This window comes from Microtus pennsylvanicus, chromosome 2 (genome assembly GCF_037038515.1).
Source record: "Microtus pennsylvanicus isolate mMicPen1 chromosome 2, mMicPen1.hap1, whole genome shotgun sequence".
Taxonomy (NCBI): Eukaryota; Metazoa; Chordata; class Mammalia; order Rodentia; family Cricetidae; genus Microtus; species Microtus pennsylvanicus.
The window spans coordinates 92040334-92059901 of NC_134580.1; the positions used below are offsets into that span (position 1 = coordinate 92040334).

At 42.5% G+C, this 19568-nt stretch overlaps 1 protein-coding gene across 4 annotated transcripts in view; it reads left to right on the forward strand.

Annotated features, from left to right (window-relative positions):
• The window catches only part of Fmn1 (formin 1), a 369449-nt gene that overhangs the window by 308989 nt on the left and 40892 nt on the right, over positions 1-19568 (forward strand). The window contains exon 1 of one of the 4 annotated variants that reach the window (XM_075961728.1): positions 4993-5063. The exons of the other annotated variants lie outside the window; for them this stretch is intronic. The gene's annotated coding sequence lies outside the window, so the exon portion shown is untranslated. Of the gene's footprint in view, positions 1-4992; positions 5064-19568 lie in introns of those variants that run through there. 4 annotated transcript variants of the gene reach the window in all.

The window sequence follows — 19568 nt, forward strand, 5'->3', positions numbered from 1 at the left end:
CGTGGAGTTTGAAGGGTTTCAAGTCCTTGTCCTCAGGTAGGCTACTGTCTTGTTTAGGAGACAAGGAGACACCAAAATGCAAACTGTTATACAGTGTAGCAAATGATAAGCGGCCACTGAAGTCTAAAATGATCAGGCAATTCACTGCAACAGCATCAGTCTAGCTGCCAAAATTTGGAGCTGGCTTGGTGTTGACCCTCCCTGTTTGATTCATTCATCTGAATAGCTCAGAATGTCCTGGCCTGGAGGAGTGAGGTCCAGCTCTGTCCGAGTGGCAGGGTGGGTGGAGTGGAAGACAAGGATGCGGAAAGTTGTGGAAATAAAGCCTTTGTGGGAGGCCAGCTGCCTGCTCCATCTCTGCTTGGCTTGCCGGCCCACGGCTTTGATCTCCAGGCCCTTTCCCATGAGAGATCTTCCCTTTCCTCTCGTCACTTACGACAGCACCCCTCACCCCCTCTGCACACCCCAGTTTGGTCCAATTTCAAGGGAAATGGGCTGTTTGTCCAGTCACCATCTCTGGGCTGTATAAACAAGCAGATGGGCAATCAGTGTCTCTCTTGGGCCTTGGAGCGCTGTTCTGCTTGCACAAATGGAGCCTCATCACTCATTTTTTGGACTGTAGTCTCGAAAGCATGAGATAATGGGGACGGCTCAGCTTTCGAGATTTCTTCATGCTGTTTAGATTTCAGTCTCCGTGTCAAAATCCTATTGTTCAAAGCAGTTTTGGCAACAGCAGCCACTGCCGCTCAACTCATTTGGAAAAGTAATAATTCAGATTCTGTTGTCTTAATTTTTTTCCCTCCCTAAACCAGGTCTTACTGAGCAGGAACTAGAACTACAAAAAAAGTGAAAAATACATGCGTGATATCTTCCAATCATTAGCCAAATGTTAATAGGGTGACCATATAGTTAACAGGGCTTTGTTCTGTTTCTCACTTTAAGTGGCCTTGAATATTGCGGCTGCTGACTGGAGGCAAGGGGAAGAATGGGTCTGCAGCCCCGAGACCTGTCAGGCCGGGGCTGCTGGCATTCACATCACCTGAACATTCACTTCATCGCGGACGGTGATCTTTTTTCTTCAATTCATGATTCCCAACGGCTTTGTGGAGGGGTCTCCCTTACTGGCCCTATCCCCTCAGAACTCAAACCCCCTTCCTGCAGCCCGGACTGCCAAGCTGCTAGTGCCGCCTTGTCTTGGCTCTTCCTCCAGGCACCAGGATCAGGCTTCCTCGGGTTCTTTTCTTCTCCCCTACCTCAGTTTTCTCTGGCTCCCTTCGTAGACTCCTCGTCCCCATTACTCTCCCTCTCCCCAGCCCTCTTTGTTTTCAGTTTCTTGGACTTTGCTCTTCAGATTGCTTTATTCAGGGTCTCTGTCTTCTTCCGTTAATGTCACTCTAGGTGTTCTGGTCTCTTCTGCACCTCCTCACCTCCATGGTCCTCACTGCTCTTCTGCTGGCTTTCATTTCGTCCCCTACCCTTCACCTTAGATTCCTAAACTCTCTGAGGGTCTCCGGCCTGGGAGTGTCTCTGGATGGTGTCGTGTAGATGAGCTTGGCATGGTGACCATCTTCTGCAGCTGCCCTGATGGCAGCATCTGCTCATGGGCAGGGAAGCAGCAGAGAGGACATCCTGTTCTCTGTGACTCATCACAACGGTTATTTTTCATTTGATCATTCAGCCTTTAGATCGCCTCTGATATATCAAGGTCTAAGGGAAAAAGGGGGGGGAATGATGACTCAGATACAAATTCTTATCTCGGGGACTACATACCTGCCATAAAGTGTACCCAGCTTTTTGGCAGTGTTTGATAGCATCGATCACCTCATGTGTTAGAAGGCTCTTCCTCTTAGTTCAAGGCTGGCATCTTGCTTGTCGTTTCTACTCTAGACTGGCTATCCATCTTTTTGATCTGTAAGCACAGCAGAGCCCCTGGGCTTTCCCCAGAGAGTGTTGTCCAGCTTGGCTAAACGGCTAGAACATCCCCTTGTGGCCTTTATTTCAATGACTCTCAAATTTTTATGTCTAGCCCATACCTCTCCTAGGGGCCCCGGATTTGTATATCCAACTGCCAATTAAAGATCTCAAACTTGATGTCTCAGACCAAACTCTGATTACCCCACTGCACCCTTTGGGTCCCACATCTGTCATCCACTAAGAAGTGGATGACATTCATTGAGATGCTAAAGCCCAACGTCTTGGGAAACCCTATGCTTTCTTCCCTCCCTTCCACCAGAACCAGCCTGTGGCTGTCTCTATTGTTACACCGGTTCAAGCGCCATCGTTTCTCGAATGAGCTGCTGTCGTCATGCTGGCCATCCTCATATCAAACGGTTACTCATTTTCCCAGACTCCTCTGGCAACTCGTCTTTTCAGTCATAAAATCCAGAGTCTTGTAAAACCTGCACGGCCCCTACCACCCCAACTGCCTTCCGCTTTCACTTTCCCGTGCCTTGTTCTCTGCCTCCCACACCCTCATCCTCCTGAAGCTCCCGGAATCTGCTATAAGACCTCATGCTGGGTCCTTCACTGCACTCCAGACTTTTCTTAAATATGTCCTGTCGGAGATATCAGGTATCTGAAGTATTTTGGTTTGCCTGTAAGAGAGGACCTTAGTCTGAGTAATTTATCACTGACTAAAATTTATTTTGCAGGATTTCTAGAAAATCCAAGACAAGGTGTGAGCAATGTCCTGAGGGCCTTTTTTCTCAGAGGCTGTGCCTCCTTTCGGCATTCTTATATGGCGAGGGGGGCAGATAGGTGTCCTTAATAAGGGAACTAATATAAACCCTGAGGCTTGAATCTCATCATAGTCCTGCCATTGTGTCATATCAGAAATTATGTTTCAATGAACAAATTTGGATGGACTAAGAACATTCATAACATACAGCACCCTATATAGTCCTTGTATAAAGTAGCTTGTCTGGGGACCCTAACTGCTCTGTTTTCTCTTTTCTCTGTTTTACATGGCTTCTTAATACTTATCTTCACCTGAAATACTATGTGTGTTTGCTCTTGTTTTCGCAAAGGAGCGATTCTGCTTTACCCATGGTTTAGAGTGAGCATGCCATTCATATGTTTTAATTGAGAGGCAGAGGAGGTGCAACTAGGAAATGTCTTGTACCAGAGGAGATGGAAATCAGGAAGAAAGTGAATTATAAGCTGTACTTCCGAGTGAAGGTAGGTAAAGAGCAGCCTGAAACACAGCGCATAAAAAGCTCTTGTTCCCACGAGTTCATGAACTTTAGCTTCTTCCTTCCTGCTTTGCACCAGAGAGACACTTACATTCAAAAGTGCTCCTTGTCGGAGTCCCCAGGCCTTCCAACGTGCTATCAGTTTGGAGGTATTAAAATAGGATTCCCATGGTATATTACACACAACCACTTTTTGAAAACAAATCTTTGCAATCACGTGAAAATCATAGTCACAGTAAGAAAAATGCCAAAGTTTTGAGGTTAGACTACACACACACATATATAAGCGCTCTCTCTCTCTCCTCTCTCTCTCTCTCTCTCTCTCTCTCTCTCTCTCTCTCTCTCTCTCTCTCTCTCTTTCTCACACACACACACACACACACACACACACCCATGCACACAATGTGTCTGCATCTTCAAATGTTCTTAGGTTGGGTACTGGAATTGGGCATCTGATCACTGGCAGAAGCCTGGTTGGTAGTCTAAGCCAGGAAAGTGATATTTGAATTTGGAAGAGGAAAATAATTCTAGTTTATTTTTAGAGCTATGATGTAGAAAAAAATGATGAGCAAAAATGAGAGGTGCCTTTTATTCAAAAAGCAGTTGATTTGGTTGGAACAAGTAGCCCTCCGTGAATAAATGCCTGCGTTGACTTGGTCTTCCCTGACATACTGTGACACCCATCCACTCCAGGCTTGACGGCAGCCCCTGTTGTGGGCTTTCTAGCCGCAATGTGATTTTTAAGAAGGGAACAAGATTCCCTGACGCTTCTCTGCTTCTAAATTCTCCAAAATTTAAAGTCGCGAACTAAGGTGACGATGCCTTCCCACCTTCCCAAGAGGGGTTCTGCGATTATTAGCTTTGACTGTCACTTGACATGGTCTAGAGTCACCTGGGAAGATGACCCCCATGACAGATTGTCTGGGTTGTTAGATTGTAGATGTGTCTGTGGGGGGTTATCTCCATCACGAAAACTGAGGTGAGAAAACCCATCCACTGTGGGCAGCATCATTCCTAGGTTTGGGCCATGGGCTGTGTAGACACGTCTGTGGGGGATCACCTCCATCAAGTAAATGGAGGTGAGGAAACCCATCATGGCTGTGGGGTCTAAGAGTGGAGAGCGCAAACTGAGACCTAGCATGCTCACATTCCGTTTGCCCTCTGCTCTCGTCTGTGAATAGGACTGGTTGCTTCAAATCCTGCCTCCTTTGCTTCCCGTAATGACAGAGAGTAACCTGGAACTTCAAGCTAGAATCAGCTTTCCCTGCTGAGTTGTTTTTGTCTCGTATCGTTATCCTAGCAAGAGGAAATGAAACTAAGGCAGCGACCCAAAGCTGCGATACCTCTATAGAATGTTCCAGGAACTCAGTAGTCCCAGTTTGAAGAGTGAAGCCTCAGACTTGTCTACGCCATAACTATGAAACACCTGTTGTAAAATCTACCCACATGGCAGTAGTGACTGACATCCCCCCATTGCCTTTTAGCTGTGTTTTAAAAAGGAAAAGGCCTGTGTTCAAAGAAGGCTGCTCCCTAGTTTGCCTTCATCTACTTTGTGTATGTATGTGTAAGTGTGTATGTGCACATGTATGTGTGGTGTACCTGTGTTCATGTTCATGTGGAAGCCAGAAGCTAGTGTTGGATGGCTTCCTCAGTTGCTCTCTACAGCACTTACTCTGAGACCGGGTTTCCTTATCAAACCTAGAGCTCATTGGCTGGGACAGCTGCAAACAAGCTTCAGGGAACCTCCCACCTCTGCTCCCTCACCGGCAACTGCTGGGTTGCAGACTTATACTACCATGCCCAGCTTTTTGAGCACGCTGGAGATCTGAACTCAGATCCTTAGGCTTAATAGCTAAGGACTGACAGAGCAAGGTAAGAAGAGGAATCAGGTTAGTAAAACTTAGGCACTATTGATTAGGTTTTTTTTTTGAGTCAGTATCCATAGCCTTGACTTGTGGCTCTGTGTTCTCTCTCTCTCTCTCTCTCTCTCTCTCTCTCTCTCTCTCTCTCTCTCTCTCTCTCTTCATCTCTGTCTCTTCCTCTCCCATTTCCTCTCTCTCTTCCCCCTCTCTTTTCTATCTTTCCTCCTTCATTTCCTCCTCTCAGTGTCTCTCCCTCCCTCCTTCACAGCCTTCTCTTCTCCTGCTTTCTTCCTGCCTTCTCTCCCTCCTTTACCTTCCCTTCCTCCCACATGCAGCTTTAAAAGAACAAGCTGACTTTAGTAAATTGAAGTCTTACTTCACAGTTTGCTGTGCCAAACCCCAAGGGGACACCAAGTTCTGCCCCAGAAGCCATGCCGAAGAAAAAGATTGATTAAAGTGGGTGAGGCAAGTTCATGAGCTTCCTTGTTATCCTGATCTTCACTTAAGGTCGTGTTTGAGATTATATAAATACAGTATTTCTCTGGATAAAGAGCCACTACACATTTAGAAAGAGGGAATCCAACCACTCTTGCAGGAGTTCATTTTATTTGTCATGATAACACAACAAAATGAACATACTTGGGTCTGGGCTCAACTAACAGTGCTGGTGAAAGCAAGTAAGCTAGGTAGGGAATGGCAGGGGCATACTGAGAACCAGAGGAAGAAGTGGGAAGGGTATGGTGGTGCTTACTAATGGCCAGTGTTCTCAAAGTCCTGTGCAGGAAGATGGCCTTACAGTGTGTGAAGCTGAGCTAATGAGACAGCCCACAAAACAGAGTGGAATAGGAAAACTGGCATTCAAATGAAGACGGCCACATTCCTTTTCACTGTGTACAACACAGGCGGAATTTGGGGCCTCTAATGTAAGATCTTGAGTTATTTACCAAGACAGCTAGAGGTTTTTGTTTTGTTTGAGGGTGATTGTTTATTTTTAGTTCATCACAATATACCCAGAGAAACAGGAAAACAGTGTTTGCTACTAACTTCCCTACACACACACACACACACACACACACACACACGCTCAGATTCCATGTCATATTTCAGAGAAGTGTTCAGACTTTCCCTTTTAACTTAGCTCGACTTATAAAAGTCTGCTACACCTTTGGGTTAGTAACATGAGTGGCGAGCTGTTCTCGGACACTGCACCCTCTTCCACGGCTCTTGAATGGACCTCATCAGGAGGCTCGCTTTTCTTAATTCTAGTTCTGGGGACTGTTTTGTTGCTAGTTGACTTTCTATAATTCATTTCCCTCACCAACCTCAGGAGCAGCACACTACTCCAGTCAAGATTCTGAGAGAGAGAGAGAGAGAGAGAGAGAGAGAGAGAGAGAGAGAGAGAGAGAGAGAGAGAAATGGTTTCATTGCTAACATGCTTGCTACATAAACATAAAGACCCTACTTAAATCCCCAGAACCCATATAAACTGACCACAAGCGTGTTCTTGCTCTCAGTGTTGGGGAGGCTGAGACAGTATGATCCCTGGGGCTTCTGGTCGGCAAGTCTAGGCTGATGATGGAACTTCAGGTTCAGTGAGAGACCTTGTCTTGAAGTGGTGAACGACTGAGGGAGACATGTGTACATGGAAACTTCCTAGGGGACTGGGGACAAAAAAATAAGACATCCCTATTTTCGTAAGTCCTTTCTTCCCCATCTGCTGTGATTAAAGATCAAAACCATGTCTTCTTCCAAACCTGCCCTGTTTATTTTCTAAAAGAGTTATTACACACTGGGGTTGCATGGACAGTATCATGAAAATATGACCATTAGATGAGCAGGGGACCAGGACAGAGGGGAGAAGGAATGGGGAAGGGTTGCAGAGTAGGAAAGAGAATGCTCTGCTCAAAAGCCCATTTGCTCTTCTCATGCCCGCATGTCTGTTACTGATGTTTGCTTCCCTCCAGCCCCCTTTAGTGCACAGAGCATTGGCGCATCGCACAGTTAGGAAAGCCAGGTCAGAAGTGAGAACTGCGCCAATGCAAAGCATCAGCAAATGGCTTCCGTGTCATCAAGGCTTGAGTTGCTGACAATTCCCCCACAGGCTTTGAGTTACTACCTCAGAACCATTCGTTCTGCCTTCTAGTTCCTCACAGCCTCAGCTCAGCAGAGACACCCTCTACGCAGTGAACCACCTCTGCAGTCTGGGAAGCCATGGAGGAGAGGCAGCTTCTTTGCAAATTGCAGATGCATCAGAAGAAATGCTGAGCAGGCATAAGCAACCCTTGCTTCGTACACCACAGACAAACAGCTCCTGATTTAGAATTGCAAGTTAACAAAAACATTAATTCCATCGGGCTTTGAGAAAGGCCTATGCTCTTCTTTTTTTTTCTTTTTCTATTTCTCCTCCGCTCCTCTGCTACCATTGTTTACATAACAAATCGCTACAAAATGCAATCAATTGTGTCAGATGCTGGAAGTAAATTCTTCAGGGTATAGCTATTTTTAAACAACCCATAGTTAAAAGGATGTTTTTAAAACATGCACAGCCTGAGTATGTGTTTCAAAGCAGAAGTGGTTACAAGGACTCGCTATTCCTAGGCTTGTGCTGACCCATGCAACTGGAAAACTTTTTCACCAGAGCCTGAACTCCACTCCCCAAACACCCCCACACCTCCCACCCTCTTGCTAGGAACCATGTTTAAAAGGTAAACAAAATGAAACTTGGCTGTGGATTGAGGTCTTTTTACTAAGCAGGAAGGTGAAGTCCCTCGTGCCAGGGTCTCTCCCTAGCTGAGAGCTCTTCTTGCCAATACTCAGAAGTACTTCCCACCAGAGGTTGTATTTACTATTAGCAGTGATGAGCATGCTCTGCCCTCCCTCGTTCTACACCCCATAGGAATCAGAAGTCAGTGGAAGGAATGAAGGACTGCTGGATCCTTTAAGGCTGTTCGCATCACTCTCAGAGCTGGTGGCTATTGGTTCCTGTTACTGGCCTGTTTCTCTGAGCTTACTGTTCCTACAATTGTCTCCAGTCTTGTGAGTCTCTTTACTTTGACTTATGCAACTGCCCCCCCCCGCCAGCACACACACTCACACCCACCCACACCCACACACTCTCTCCACTCACCTGCCACTCTCTTTTCCCAAGAAGCACATGCCCTTTATACCTTCCCTCAAGTCTCACATCTCTCTATAAAAACCTCCTAAGCTTGTATTTGTGATTCTTTATGAAGAAAAATAAAAATAGTGATAGACATTTATTCAGTATTCTTGGCCTGGTTTTCTCTCTGTCCTCCCTCCCTCCCTCCCTCCCTCCCTCCCTCCCTCCCTCCCTCCCTCTCTCCCTTCCTCACCTCCCTCCCTTCCTCCATATGTCTCTCTCTCTCTCTTCCTCTCTCTCTCTCTGTCTCTTTCTCTCTCTCGTGTGTGTGTTTGTGTATGTGTGTGTGTATCTCTGGCAGGATTTTATAATGTTACTCAGCTAGGCTTGAACTTTACACTACGTAGGCTAGGCTCATCTCAAACTTTTGATCCTCTTGGCTCAGCCTCCTAGGTACTAGGATTACAGGTGTTCATCACCAGTCATGGTAAATGGTGTTTTTCAAATCTCACTTTAAAAACTCCTTAAGAGATAGAATTCAAGCTAGATTCATTTGATATAGAAGGAAGCCAAGGATGGCAAGTTAAGAATTAGGTGCAGGATTCTGGTAGATCGGGATTGAGTGGCTGAGTCAGTATAGGAGGTGATCAAGATTATATGTATTTAGATGGTACAATCTACTAGACTTGGTGACTTCAAATTTAGAAGTTTCCCCTTAGGGGCACCTTCATATGCCAAGTGTGCTTCTTTAGACAGTTGCTAGGCATCCTTCCTGAACATCTGTGTATATAATACCTCCAAAGAGAGGCAGACTTTCCTTAGACCTACTCCTGTGAAAATTAGTCTCTTTGTTATTATTAACATAAACTTTACTGTTTCTTTTTACCTTTGTGGCACTCCTGTATTTTTAAATATTTGAGAAATTGCCTAGCTACTAATAGTGGGAAAGCCATCCATTTTATTCACTAGAGTATCTCCTCTACTTCATGGGCAGTAGGTGCCCAGCAGACCCTGGGGGAAGCTTTCTTAATAAGGAAAGAATTTAAAGAGGTCCCTCTTCCTTGAGATCCTAAATGGAATGAAATTGCCCCATAAGTCAAAAGAAAAATGAAAATGAAAAAGGGAAAATAAAATCAAACTCTTCCTAACCTCTATCTTAAAAAAAAAAAAAGGCAAGAGCAAACTCTTGGTCAAACCAACAAACTAATGAGCAATAAAAGATATTGACTCAGGAGTGATTACCCTTTGCAGCGAAGGCTTGGCTGGGATAAGTTTTTTTTTAATCCATGATATTTAAAATCTCATCCATAACCAGGATAACAATATGTATGTATGCTCTCAGTTCCCACAATATAGGCTTTGGAAAGAAGTCTAAGCTAAATGCCTCAGAAGAAGGCCAGCTGTCCATGTGTCTCCTCTAGAAGATACACACATGTGTCTTTAATATGAATGAAAGTGTATGTTTTGAGAACCCTCTCCTTCACTGCCATATCATCGGACCTGTCTTAAAAATACAGGATATGGGTTAGAGAGTGGCCTAGTCCTACTGCGTCTGCACTCCTGCAGAGACAGAAGGTCGCTAAAACTTTTGCTGGAATGTCTATTTTCAACTTACTCGGAAGATTAGATTCCTCTCATGAATTGTTGTGCAGACTTAAATGGATAGTGCATAATAAATTTTCTGTTACTGAATATTTGATTAGTTCCATCAGGATTAAATTAAAGTAGACCTGGAGGCTGCAGAGGAGGAGTTTTCTTTCAGTTTGGCTCGAGTTTTGCTGTCTTAGTCCCATGTCCTTACGAATTGCATTTTCAGCTTATGACCTGATGACTATCTGTTTGTCATAAGAAAAAAATTACTAGCATGATTATCAAAAGGACAAACATTTGATGTACAGCAAATGTGGAAAACCCTAGTAGATTTTCAGTGAGAATGCCAGAAAATATTATGAGGGAGAATCCTAACATTCTTTAAAAAAAAAAAAACTTGAAAGTATTAAAGTGTTCCTTGGTTGGATCAGTATTCCCAGTATTGTTGACTGGAATGACTGAAATGAATGTGTTGCTAACATTGATACTGAAAGTTGAGACTATGCATTATGCTTTCTGGCTGGAAGTACAAGTTGTTTCAAATGCTCTTTCTTTTCTGTTTAAATGACACAGCAATGATGATCCATATGTAGATGTGATGTAATTGTAATGCTAGCTAATTGTGATCAATGCTAGCCTTAACGGCACAAACCCCAGCAGCTAGGATAACGCTGTAGGGTACAAAGACAGTCATGTTGCTAATCCTAACTGATGGCTTAAATTAGAAGCTCATGGAGGTCCAGAGGTCTCCTTAGTCCCTACATGGCCAGTAATACTGCTTGGACCATAGTTTTCCACCTTTCTTCTTTGAAAGATGGGTGGAGAATACTCAATAAAATGAACCTTAAGAATCAGACCTCGATCTATGGAGACACGGCGGCTGTCCTGTCAAACTTCATAACTCAGTATTTACTCTAGCACAAAGTAAATGCATGAGTTGTAGGCAAATGCTGGTGTTTTCTGAACTTGCTTATCTAGAAGGTTGTTGAAGGAGATGTGACTGAGTTCAGAAAGTGTCAGAACTCTTGAGAACATGAAAGGCATGAACAGTAGTGTTTGTATTGCGTGGTTGTAGTCTGTGTCCTATTACCTGGCGGTGTGGTAGAGTGGAGCCTCTCTGGGTTCCTGCATGACAGTACCAAAGTGTTCATGACTTAAATCTGGACAAAGCCTGAAAGAGAAACACCAAGAACTCTGGACTCGCCGTGGATTCTATTCAGAAGACTGCCAATAGAGATTGTGTTCCTTACTCTCCCTGTTTCCATTTCTTCATAAATGTCTGTGTTTTCTGGAATCCCATGTTCCATTTTTGTGTTATTTTCATTAATCTTTTCATTTAGCTCTAATGCAATTAACTCATTATAGTGGTTTCTGTGCCTTCCTTTTTACTACTTTGACCAGTTTATTTTTCTTCCTTTTTTTTCTTTATTAAAGTTTAGGGGTGTCCCACCTCTAAGGAACTCAACATTTTCCAACACTCTCAATATTGGGATATAGCATGTGTGGCGGCAGTAAGTAGGATCCCCAAGGACTCTTCCATTCTGGAGTTTTCACTCTGAACTGCAGAGTACTTGATTTTGTATAATATCACTATTCCCCCACTACCCTTATAAAAAGAAGAAGTCATTGGTGCCTTGATATAGGAGGAAGGAGCTACTTCTTTACTAGGGACAAAATTGCTAAGTCACTGATTCACTTGAACATCCAGCAGGAGAGTCAATTTCTGTGAGACTGTCCTTTCTAACTCCGAGTCAAGATTGTCTCGATCAATTATTTTCATTTCATTATTCACAAACACTTCACCCGCAGTTTGCTTGGCCTTCGCTTCTATCAGTTGATGCACTTTTTGTTTTATTTTGACCCTTCAGCGCTACTCTCAAAAATGTCTCCCAAGCTGATTACACATGTCCAAGGTATCTCGAGTAAAAGATCAGTGAGCTCATAATCTCAGCCATTCATTCCTCATAGATAGGCTTATAATGTGTCAATGTTGTGGCAAGCAAAGACAAGAGACAAGCACCTAGCTTACAGAGCTTTCAGCCTCTCAGCGAGAGCCATTCCTAAATTGACTGTACAGCAGAGCTTGCTACAGTACAAAGACTAAGGGAAGAAATGTGTACGGTCCGTTTTTGAAAGCCTGTCATTTGTCACCACTGTGCTGGGTACATCTTGTGTTGTCATCTACAAAATAGATAAGCTTATGTAATTACTAAAAGAAAGGAACACAACACAAATAATTGAGCTATTATATAATTACAGTCTGGAAAGTTCAGGTTTGATAAGGGCCAGGATTATAAGAACATTCTCTTCTCTTCAGTTATGGACAAGGGATTATGCTTTTATAAGAAGAGTGGAAAGGAAAACACCCCAAGCAGAAGGAATGTCTTGAGTGGCACCCTTGGAATGTATAAGAAGTTGCTGTTCAGAAAGTGAACTGGCTCAATACAAACAGAACTAGAATCAGCTTTCCATCACAGGGACCTAAGGGTCATATGAGGGAAATTATATTAATTAAGCATCCACTGAGAGATTTTAGAAAAACTGGCATGCTTATATCTGTTTTCAGAGATTATTCTGATTGCGTTGAAGAAAATTGATGGAAGGTAACAAGTATTTCAGATGGATGTCAGTGAAATAACTGAAAGATGGGTGCTTGCAACCTGAGTGGTGGAGATTAATATAGAAAGGGAGAGTTGAATCAAAGATCTCTGTCTGAAGTAGAAGAAACGTGAAATTAGACTTAAATGCAAGAGGTGAAAGCAACAGGAAGAGCCAGAAATAATTCCTGTGTTTTGATCGGCTTCATGACTGGTGATTTACTGAAAAGAGGAAGACTATAAATGAAACAGATTTGTGCTATGATTTGGGGACTGACACAGGGTCATATGAATTCCTGGAATTCACAGTAAGGGTAGGAGAGACACAAATCTCATGTGGAGACCGTAGCTTGAAGAAGTTATTAGTTTGGGATTTATCAGTGGAAAAAAATGACAGCTACGAGTATTGCAGTTACATAAAAAGGAAGAGAGTCGAGAGGGGTCGGGTGCCGAATATCCCCAGCGTGCTAGAGGAGAGGATCCAGTGAGAGAGCTGGAGAAAGCAGCAAGAGTAGTTCAAAAATTCAGTCCTGAGCACAAGCCTGTCGAGCTTGCTACAGATAAATATTTTGCTTTTCATGATAATAAAACAATATTTTCTGCATCGTGAAAAATATTTGACCCTACACACAGAAATTCTTACAACTGAAGTATTTACATTCTTTATCACTTTAATGGTGTTATGAAGGAAACTTTTTTTCCTTTTTTTGTTGATTTTTATTGAGCTCTACATTTTTCTCTGCTCTCCTCCCTGCCTGCTCCCCTCCCCTTCAATCCTCCCCAAGGTCCCCATGCTCCCAATTTACTCAGGACATCTTGTCTTTTTCTACTTCCCATGTAGGATAGACCTATGTATGTCTCTCTTAGGGTCCTCATTGTTGTCTAGGTTCTCTGGGATTATGATTTGTGAGCTGGTTTTCTTTGCTTTATGTTTAAAAACCACTTATGGGTGAGTACCTGTGATAATTGTCTTTCTGTGTCTGGGTTACCTCATTCAAAATGATGTTTTCTAGCTCTGAAGGAAACTTTTAAAAACATATCTAAAAGCATATCTGCCTAGTAAAATATCTCAAACTTGTGTAGAGATTTATCCACCAAGTAAGAATTTCACCTAGAACAAATTTCACACTTGGATCCAGACACTATTCAAGGACATTTGCATTTCATGGCCTGAAAGAAATGGGACATGTCCCTTTCAGGTGACTCTCAGAATTAACAATAAGAAAAAGGAAACAAAAGAGTTTTAAATTTATTATTTTTAACTATGTGTTAATGTGTGTATCTACATGTGTATATATATATGTGTATGAGTGCAGGTGCCCTTGGGTGCCAGAAGAGTTCAAACTCTTGTCGCTGGAATTACAGACAGGGGTCACCTGATGTGGGTGCTATGAACTAAACTCAGGTCCTCTAGAAGATGGTCAAGTACTCGTAACCACTGAGCCATCTTTCCAGCCCCTGGTCAACGATGTTTTTAAATGCACACTTTACCACCGCTCTTGCTTATGCCTAGCTCCAGCCCCACCCTCCACTAATGTGGTATTGCGGTGTGGGTGGGAAGGTATGTGCTGCCATCCCCACGTCCCTACTCCTCCTAGCTCCAGTCCCCCACTGTGGTACCACAGTGTATGGGGAGAGGGGGCTATGTGCTGCCATCTGCACGTACTTTTGTAAACTCCGTATAGCATTCAGAACTTGAATAAAGTCCTGTTTTTCCACAGATGCCATTTTATAGAGCTATGAAAAGACAGCAGGTGTCGTCTGGAAGGGGTATACACTCCATTGTGGCTCCCACTGTTTTTAAGATGTGAGAGCTTCACGCTCTGTGTCTGTGCCATTGTGAGCTGAAAGAAACATAGTCTGTGAAGAACACATAGAGTAGGGAAGCTACCCACGAGGCTTTCCGTCCCATCTGTGTAACGACCATTGAGAGTTGGAATAGTGTGTTTTAGGGACTTCATTTCAATATTAATACATTTTAAGTGGGCTTTTTGTTTGTTTGGTTTTGGTTTTTTTCGCATAGGGTTTCTCTGTATCTTTGGAACCTGGAACTACCTCTGATAGGCCAGGCTGGCACAGAGATCCGCCTGCCTCTGCCTCCTGAGTGCTGGGATTAAAGGTGTGCATCACCCCGGCTTACGTGAGACTTTCTTAGTTATGCTATATCATTATTTATGACAATTACATTTTTACTTTTTATTTGCATTTAAAATGTAAATAAAAGCCTCAAAGCATGCAAGCACTAGCATGTTACTAAAGACCCTATCAGGGAAGAAATGTGAAACTTTTGAGTTTTAAAATGTCAGCAGTTGTTTGGAATGACGTTTGGGAGACATTTCCTCACTCTATAGTGCAGCCCCTTTGGACATGCCCTGGAGGAGGAGACAACACCAGAGAGCTTCTCTCCAGACAGGACCACAGAAAGCGGCCGTGCATGAGGGAGATGGAACAGGACCATGAGTAGCTAACAGTTTCAGTGCGGGAGGGGTACCGCTCAGTAAAGCTTTCGGTCTCGCCTTGACTCTCCAAAGCATAGAATGTGAGCTGTAACCTACTGTTCTGCCCCTGTCCTCACTGGTGAAGCCTGATCACAAAGATTGGCTCACTGTCTAGGATCAACAAGTGGGAAAACCAGCAAATACAGCAAGCAGAACTAACACACTTGTAGAGAGAGCACATGAGAACATACACATCTTCTAATCCTGGAAAGTTACCAAAGGAAGTTACCTCCATAAAAAAAGAGAATAGGAATTTTTGGTTGATGATTTTCTTAAGTGTGCACACTGAACAGTAAATTAGATATTATTGAGGACAAACTAGTGATCTAGAAGATTGAGTCAGTGAGTTCTAGTACAGAACAGAAAGAGAAAAAAATTGATGGGAACTGTGAAAAAGAACTGATACATAAATTGAACCACATGGTCATTAAATACAAGTTGTCTTAGTTTGGGTTATCAAATAACCACGATCAAAAGCAACACGGGGAAGAAAGGGTTTGTTTATGCATACTATCCTGTTCACAGTCCATCCTGAAGGGAAGTCAGGACAGTAACTCAAGGCAGGAACCTAGAGGCAGGAAATGAAGCAGAGACAATGAAGGAATGCTACTTCCTGGATTGCTCCTCCTGGCTTGTTCAGCTTGCTTTCTTGTGCCTCTCAGAACCACCTACCCAGAGGTTGCGCTGCCAACAGTGGGTAGGCCCCTTCCACATCAGTCAGCTATCAGTAAAATGCCCCACAGGCTTGCCCACACTTCTCAACTGGGATTTCCTCTTCCCAGGTGAATCTCTAGTTTGTTTCCTGTTGACATAAACCTAGCCAGTATACAAGTCAAACGAAGAGGGAAATACTTCAATAAACAATGAAGAAAGCTGTTACATTCTTATAGAACAAATCCACCAAGACAAATTAAAGATACAAGTAACATTCCCTTAGTTTTTCATAATGAACTTTCGGAAATCAAGATTTTAGGGGGGAAAGTCTGACAGCTATAGAATGAACTCAGCAGCAACTCTGAATCCAAGAATAAATAGAGTGATACATTAAAAAAAATTCTGAGAGGAAAAAAATTAAACCCAGAGTTTTTCACTTACCCAAATTATTGTTTAAATGCATAAGGAAGCCGGGCGGTGGTGGTGCACGCCTTTAATCCCAGCACTCGGGAGGCAGAGGCAGGCGGATCTCTGTGAGTTCGAGGCCAGCCTGATCTACAAGAGCTAGTTCCAGGACAGGAACCAAAAAGCTACAGAGAAACCCTGTCTCGAAAATAAAAAAAAAATGCATAAGGAAAATACATTCCCTTGAAAATCAGCTTAAGGTTACTGTTCACACATCTTCTCTTGTGTTTCTGCTTCCTCAAAAGAAAAATTAGTACAGGAAGAAATCAATGGACAAGTGATACAATGAGAAAATAAATTAATAAAATGGTGCTGTAAGTATTAATAAGTACAGAAGCATTTGTTTTTTATACTCTCTAAGTAAAATTACAGATGACATTAACTGGAATATGGCGTGACATATGACCACTGAAGTTTGTAGGAAATACAATAGAAAATCATGCCATTCTTCATTGTAAATTAGCATATTGCTATTTAATTACCCTAGATACTTTGAGGATGACCGTTACTATGGATATTCAGAATTAAAGGTTTCATTAGCCAAAACATTAGCATTTACTTTGTTGAAGCCAGTAAAAGAAAAATAAGGGAAGACAATTTGGTGTCTCCAACAAAAGTTAGCAGAAAAAGAAATAGCTTGGTAAATAGAATTGGGGAAATTAGTAAGGCTAGGATAAAGCCAAATTCCTACAAGTCAAAATAAACATGAATGGGTCAGCTTAACCTAGACAGCTGAATAATCTAAACAAAAGGACAGAAATTGTTGATATTTTTTGGCTTTCATCGAGTTTGTTCTTTGACAATTCTGTATGTGTATAGCATGCATTGTGTGACTGTTATAACCCTTAATTCTCCCTCCCTCCTTCCTCCTCTTCAACTCCCCTTCTCCAATCCGTGACATTTTGTGGTTGTTTTGTTCTGAGACCCAGTGAGTTTAGCCAGGGTTATCTGTGTGAATGTGGGTTTCGAGTTATCCTCTAGAGCCTGGTGGGTTGCTCAGTGGGTACACAACTGAACATAGTGGCTGCTTTTCTACCAGAATCTATTGGGAGTCAATAGTTCAGTAAGAAGTACCAGGGCCCTGTGAGCTCCTGCTGGATCCATGGTTGACTACCGATAAATCTTTCCTAGGCACTTTGCAGGCAGATATGACTGCTGTGAAATCATGAGTTTATTGGCTATACTATTGTTGATACTCTTGGGTAATGTCAGTGATATTTGGACATCACTTATTCATACTTCAAAATAGGGGGGGTGGGTGAGGTTGCTGCCTTACTTGGTTGCAAATGATTAACAACCTGGATGTAAAAAGATAAGACAAAACCAAAAAGGTGTAAGTAGTATGAGAAAATTCGGATCACCTTTAAAATCTAGTTATAATATAAATATCACTTCAAAGTGATTTTAAAAGGCAAAAGATATGAGGTATTTAATGAACTCTCTCAAGACCAAATTTGCATAATTACATATACGCAATCAACATTAACAACAAATTCAGTAAAGCTTAAGAAGAAGTACATTCAACCTAGATATTCAGGGGTTTGTGCCAACTCTTTTGCAAATCTAAAATGTTCCATAATAAGTTATTGGACCTTAGGAATATAAAATGGTTCTGTCACTATGAAGGACTCTTAACTCTGTGTACATGGTTAGCAAGCAGGTCTACTCTTGAGTGTCTGAGACCGGCAGTTTAGCTGCTTCTTTGATCCTCTGTTTAGTTAGCGGTGCATAGGGCATGTGGTCTGAGAGGCAATCAGAAGGCACTTTATCTCTTAATGGTTATATTTTTAGAATGAGATTACATATTACCTAGAGTCACTAAAATTAATTTGGGAGAACTGAGGAATCAGCACAAAGTGCTTGCTGCACACACATGAGGACCCGAGTTCCATCTCCAGCTCACAATTCAGTCAGGCATAGTGGTGTTTGCCTGTAATCCCAGCAATGGGATGCACGGGCGTCCCGTCTAAACAATATGGGTAGATTCCGGATCCATTGAGAGACCCTGCCTCAAAAACAAGCTGGAAAGTTATCAAAGAGGATTGTTTGCACACACATGCACACACACACACACACACACACACACACACACACGTACACACACAAGTAATGTTTTAAATATTTTTAAGAATGTTAAGCTTTAGCTTTGTTTTGCAGACTTCATAACTAAAGGTTCTCTCTTCGTAGTTACATGGAAAGTCTCCTGCTTGTTGTAGGGGGTTCCAGGCTGAGACCAGTGTTTATGCAGTCAGGAGCCTCAGTGACTATCCACTTGTTATAATGCGGAGGGTTTTAGATGAAGATGAAGTTTACATCTACCCTTCACGCGGGCTTGACGGATTTCGGTTGGACGTTGTCTGCGTTTATCTTTAGGCATATAGATTTTAAATGTTTAAATGTCTTCTAATGGTTTTTAACTTAACAAGGATTTGTTCACGGGAACACATGTAAGTAGAGGAGGGGAAAAAAGTAACAGAAAAGCCAAACAAATGTAAGGAGGAGGATCCAAACCACCTCTCACTCCATAGCTTTAAACTTGTACACTGTGCCCTTATATTAAAGGCACAGAGGGCCACCGGCCTGCCCGACACAGGGCCCGAACCCTGCTTTACATCCATTCATTTAAAAATATCCCCAAGATCATGCTTTGTCTGAACAACAACGACAAAAGAAAGCTTCGGGGCAGTCCAAGAGTGGGCGTATAGAATTAAATGTAAGAACCACGCTCTAACGTCTGCAATTGTCTTTATGTGCCGGCTGACACCCACGCAGCCTCTTACAAATATCTAACGTGACGTGTTGATAAAAAATCATTAGTAGTTCTTATTCATCTATTCTGCGGTTGATCTTACTGGTTAGTCCACCGTTTACGATGGTAAATATTAAGAGCAGGTTACCCTCGCTGTCCAGCTCCAGGTATGTAGAAAATGGTAGGCTGTGTGTTAAGCTCTAAACTTCACTACATGAATGGTATTTAACAAAGCGCAAAGTAATCGCCAATAATAACATCATTGTTTCACGGAGTAGCTATGCATAGCTGCGAGTCAGCGTTTCTCCTCCTCAAAGTAAATAGGTTGTTTTGGTTTGGGTTTCTTTTTTTCTTTCTTTGTTTTCTTCCTTTCTTTCTCTTAAAGTTAGGTCTAAATTCCCTGCTTTGGCCTTTTTTCCCCCTACTTTGGATTTTTTTTTTAATCTGTCATTGTGTTTCTTTAAGAAACTTATTTTAAAAAAAAAATTTAAGGGAAGGAACAAAGCTAGCAAAGAAACAGATGTGTCCCATATAAAATATGCAATAAATCTTGTCCCACAAATTCTTTGCTCTGAACTTTCTGACAGAAACTGTCAAATATCCACTTTAATTCAGGTATAAAATGTTCACTCCGTGTCATGGCGCCAACTGCCATATGCCAGAATAAAGTGAGTGACCCGCCATAAAAAAAAAAAAAAAGAAAAAAAAACGGCAGCAGAAGCACCTTTGAAACCCTACAAGTCATCGTGGGTGAGAACGGCCCGTATAAATCCATAGGGAATTAATCTGCGCCTTGCTACTATCCTGCTGCGCATTTACAATGAGCTCCTACTGGGGCCCAGCAGCAGTAGTAATACTTTTT